At 44.7% G+C, this 5,431-nt stretch overlaps 1 pseudogene; it reads left to right on the top strand.

The window, feature by feature from the left end:
- The first annotated feature begins 3,211 nt into the window (after positions 1–3,211).
- On the top strand, positions 3,212–4,116 carry LOC782039 (small ribosomal subunit protein uS5-like; annotated as a pseudogene).
- The last annotated feature ends 1,315 nt before the right edge of the window (positions 4,117–5,431 follow it).

Below are 5,431 nucleotides of genomic sequence, written 5' to 3'. Positions count from 1 at the left end.
AATTGGCCACAGGTATAGATGTGTGCCTCCCATCCTGAACCCCGCTCGCAACTCCCTCTCCACCCTAACCCTCAGGGTTGTCCCATAGCACCAGCTTTGGGTGCCCCTCCAATGATTGCACTGGCCTTGTTTCTATTCTTACCTTCCTAGAACTATTCTCCACCCAACAGTCATGAGTCATATCAAGTCTTCCCACACTTGAAACCCTCAAGGGGCATCTCCTCAATCCTAAATGCTGGTTAGGGTCTCAGGGGGCTTGTGTCTCATACAAGCTCACAGATAGTCTTCTTAAATACCTGAATGTTGCCATCTGCTGCTGGGGAAGTAGACACCCAAGGCTTCTGCCAGGGCCAAGAACGAGCCATGCCAATAGTACCAGCCAAATGCTAGTCACTGCCACTGATGCCAAAAAAATAAAAGAGTTGCTACAGCAACTGCCAGTGATTATGTCAAGGTTCCCCATGAGGAATTTGGACTATCTCATGTCACTGTCACATTTCCAGCACTGCTCTCCAGACTTGGACAGGATCCTGGCACCATATTCCTTATATCCATTGGCATTCAGAATTTTTAAATCTCTTCATTTCAGACTCTCTGTCATAGGATGGAAGCATCTGTGAATCCAGTCTTAAAGGTATTCTTCCACTGATGGCTCGATTTCTAGAAGACTGGGCAAAAACAAGTGCAGTACCAAATTTTTCCCTAGTCATTACCCTGAGACTTAGTTGGAAGAAGAGAGAAAAGAGTCCTAAAACTCAGCTTAACCCATAAATAATTCTCATCCCATCATCCTGGAAGCTTAGCTTCGGTACCTTTCAGCATTTGGAGCCAACACCAAAAGTATTAACTCTGCTTTATCCACAAGTGAACGTGCAATTTACATATGTGTTCACAATCAGCATTAGTCTTTTTTTAAAGTGAAGTATAGTTGCTGTAGTTGCTTATTGCCAAATTCAGACTGAAATTGAGAAAGTGGAGAAAACCACTAGACCATTCAGGAATGACCTAAATCAAATCCCTTATGACTGTACAGTGGAAGTGAAGAATAGATTTAAAAGACTAGATCTGATAGACAGAGTGCCTGATGAACTATGGATGGAGGTTCGTGACATTGTACAAGAGACAGGAATTAAGACCATCCTCAAGAAAAAGAAATGCAAAAAAGCAAAATGACTGTCTGAGGAGGCCTTACAAATAGCTGTGAAAACAAGGGAAGCGAAAAGCAAAGGAGAAAAGGAAAGATATACCCATTTTAATGCAGAGTAGCAAAGAATAGAAAGGAGAGATAAGAAAGCCTTCCTCAGTGATCAGTGCAAAGAAATAGAGGAAAACAACAGAATGGGAAAGACTAGAGATCTCTTCAAGAAAATTAGAGATACCAAGGGAACATTTCATGCAAAGAGGGGCACAATAAAGGACAGAAATGGTACGGACCTAACAGAAGCAGAAGATATTAAGAAGAGATGGCAAGAATACACAGAAGAACTGTACAAAAAAGATCTTCACAACCCAGATAATCACGATGGTATGATCACTCACCTAGATCCAGACATCCTGGAATGTGAAGTCAAGTGGGCCTTAGGAAGCATCACTATGACCAAAGCCAGTGGAGGTGATGGAATTCCAGTTGAGCTATTTCAAATTGTAAAAAATGACGCTGTGAAAGTGCTGCACTCAATATGCCAGCAAATTTGGAAAACTCAGCAGTGGGCACAGGACTGGAAAAGGTCAGTTTTCATTCCAATCCCAAAGAGGCAATGCCAAATAATGCTCAAACTACCACACAATTGCACTCATCTCACATGCTAATAAAGTAGTGCTTAAAATTCTCCAAGCCAGGCTTCAGCAATACATGAACCGTGAACTTCCAGATGTTCAAGCTGGTTTTAGAAATGGCAGAGGAACCAGAGATCAAATTGCCAACATCCACTGGATCATGGAAAAAGCAGGAGAGTTCCAGAAAAACATCTATTTCTGCTTTCTTGACTATGCCAAAGCCTTTGACTGTGTGGATCACAATAAACTGTGGAAAATTCTGAAAGAGATGGGAATACCAGGCCACCTGACCTGCCTCTTGAGAAACCTCTATGCAGGTCAGGAAGCAACAGTTAGAACTGGACATGGAACAACAGACTGGTTCCAAATAGGAAAAGGAGTACGTCAAGGCTGTGTATTGTCACCCTGCTTATTTGACTTCTATGCAGAGTAATGTTGGGCTGGATGAAGCACAAGCTGGAATCAAGATTGCCAAGAGAAATATCAATAACCTCAGATATGTAGATGACACCACCCTTATGGCAGAAAGTGAAGAGGAACTAAAACGCCTGTTGATGAAAGTGAAAGAGGAGAGTGAAAAAGTTGGCTTAAAGCTCAACATTCAGAAAACGAAGATCATGGCATCTGGTCCCATCACTTCATGGCAAATAGGTGGGGAAACAGTGGAAACAGTGCTGACTATTTTTCTGGGCTCCAAAATCACTGCAGATGGTGATTGCAGCCATGAAATTAAAAGACACTCCTTGGAAGGAAAGTTATGACCAACCTGCTGCTTCTAAGTCATTTCAGTTTTGTCCGACTCTGTGAGACCCCGTAGATAGCACACCACCAGGCTCCCCGTCCCTAGACAGCATATTAAAAACAGAGACATTACTTTGCCAACAAAGGTCCATCTGGCCAAGGCTATGGTTTTTCCAGTGGTCATGTATGGATGTGAGAGTTGGACTATAAAGAAATCTGAGCACAGAAGAATTGATGATTTTGAACTGTGGTGTTGGAGAAGACTCTTATGAGTCCCTTGGACTGCAAGGAGGTCCAACCAGTCCATCCTAAAGGAGATCAGTCCTGGGTGTTCATTGGAAGGACTGATGTTGAAACTGAAACCCCAATACTTTGACCACCTGATGCGAAGAGTTGACTCATTTGAAAAGACTCTGATGCTGGGAGGGATTAGGGGCAGGAGGAGAAGGGGACGACAGAGGATGAGATGGTTGGATAGCATCACCAACTTGATGGACTCCAAGTTTGGGTGAACATGAGTTTGGTGATGGACAGGGAGGCCTAGCGTGCTGCGGTTCATGGGGTCGCAAAGAGTCGGACAGGACTGAGCGACAGAACTGAACTGATAGTTGCTGTACAACATTATATAAGTTACAGGTGTATGATATAGTGATTCATGATTTTTAAAGGTTATACTTTGCTGCTTCTTCATGAAAACACCAACTGGTAGATGACGCCGGTCCTGTGGGAGGACCCGCAAGCTCCGGGGGCCCTGGAATGGGAGGCTGCGGTGGCTTCCACGGAGGCTTAGGCAGTGGCGTCCGAGGCAGGGGTCCTGGCCGGGGTCGGGGCCGGGTCAGAGGCCGCGGATTTCGTGGAGGCAAGGCCGAGGACAGGAGTGGCTCCCGGTAACCAAGCTGGGCCTCCTGGTCAAGGACATGAAGGTCAAGTCCCTGGAGGAGATCTATCTTTTCTCTCTGCCCATCAAGGAGTCTGAGATTATTGACTTTTTCCTGGGCACATCCCTCAAGGATGAGGTTTTGAAGATTATGCCTATGCAAAAGTGGACCCTTGCTGGCCAGCGGACCAGGTTCAAGGCATTTGTTGCTATCCGGGATTATAACAGACATGTCAGCTGGGTATTCTAAGGAAGTAGCCACTACCATCTGTGGGGCCATCATCCTGGCCAAGCTGTCCATTGTCCTCGTGCGAAGAGGCTACTGGGGGAACAAGATCGGCAAGACCCACACAGTTCCTTGCAAGGTGACTAGCTGCTGTGGCTCCGTGCTGGTGCTCTTCATCCCTGCCCCCAGAGGCACTGGCATCGTGTCCGCCCCTGTGCCCAAGAAGCTGCTGATGACGGCCGCCATCGATGACTGCTACACTTTTGCCAGGGGCTGCACTGCCACCCTCGCAACTTCGCCAAGGCCACTTTTGATGCCATTTTCAAGACCTACAGTTACCTCACCCCTGACCTCTGGAAAGAGACAGTGTTCACCAAGTCTCCATATCAGGAATTCACTGACCATCTTGTGAAGACCCACACCAGTGTCTCCATGCAGAGGACCCAGGCCCCAGATGTAGCCACCACATAATTTTATAAAGAGAATAATAAAGTGAATGAAACCAGAAAAAAAAATAAAGATTATACTTCATTTATCGGAGAAGGCAATGGCTACCCACTCCAATACTCTTGCCTGGAGAATCCCATGGACGGAGGAGCCTGGTTGGGTACAATCCATGGGGTCGGGAAGAGTTGGACACAACTGAGTGGCTTCACTTTCACTTTTCACTTTCATGCATTGGAGAAGGAAATAGCAACCCAATCTAGTATTCTTGCCTGGAAAATCCCAGGGACAGAGGAGGATGGCAGGGCTGCCATCTGTGGGGTAGCACAGAGTCAGACACGACTGACGTGACTTAGCAGCAGCAGCATACTTCATTTATAGTTATAAAATATTCACTGTTTCCCATGCTGTACAATATATCCTTGTAGCTTATTTTATACCTAAGAGTTTGTACATCTTATTCGCCTGAACATTGCCCTTCTCCCCACAGGTAACCACTTCTTTGTGCTCTATATATTAATCATCATCAGTCTTGACCTCATCCTTCAGGAGCTTGGCAAACAATTGGTGAGTGCCCTGTAAAATAGTTCCTGGTTTTTTGGAGAGGAAAGCATTTTAGACTGCTGACCACCGACTTCCACCTTCTATGGAGAGACCTACACAAGCTTCAGTGCTGGTGTTGTTTGTCCATTCTTCTAGACAGAACTAGTCCAACTTTTATCTCTTCTCTCTTCTCTGTACTGCTGCACAAATCTTGACAATGTCCAGTTTTGCCCTCATGTGTGTGTCATCTTCCACTCACAAGACTTCTCTATCAGGGCTAAACTCCACTAGCAGATGAGACTCCCCAAACTCAATCAGCTTCCACTTTCCTTCCTGACTCACGGGCGAACTGGAGGATGCCCTGCCTAACAGGCTCTACCTAGAACTAAAAGCAGTTCATCTATAGCAACAGAGGCAATATGTATTTCTCCTCCAGCATCATTCTTTTCTTTTATCCACAAACTGCTAATGATGCAGATGAATTCTTTTAAATTTCTTACCTTTTTACTTTCAGAATCACATGCTGAATCAACACAATAAATCTATATGAGTAATACAGAAGATCCCCTAGAAATCAGATAGACCTAGCTTAAAAAGGTCCAACTACTCAAAGTGACACAATATTTTAAACATGTTTCTGATTCAGTTTTCTCACCAGTAAAAGGGGATAATACTAATAGCATCTCATTTGCTTAGAGTCAGGAATAAAATCATTTATACAGCTTTCGGACCCATTTAGCAAATAGGAATGATTACATGATGATCATGATGGTGATGATGGTAGTGAAAACATTAACGGGGAAAAAAGTCACAAAGCCACAAGA

Source organism: Bos taurus, chromosome 5 (assembly GCF_002263795.3).
Source record: "Bos taurus isolate L1 Dominette 01449 registration number 42190680 breed Hereford chromosome 5, ARS-UCD2.0, whole genome shotgun sequence".
NCBI lineage: Eukaryota > Metazoa > Chordata > Mammalia > Artiodactyla > Bovidae > Bos > Bos taurus.
The sequence above is the reverse complement of the archived record's forward strand: the minus strand, read 5'-3'. Positions and strand labels throughout refer to the sequence as shown.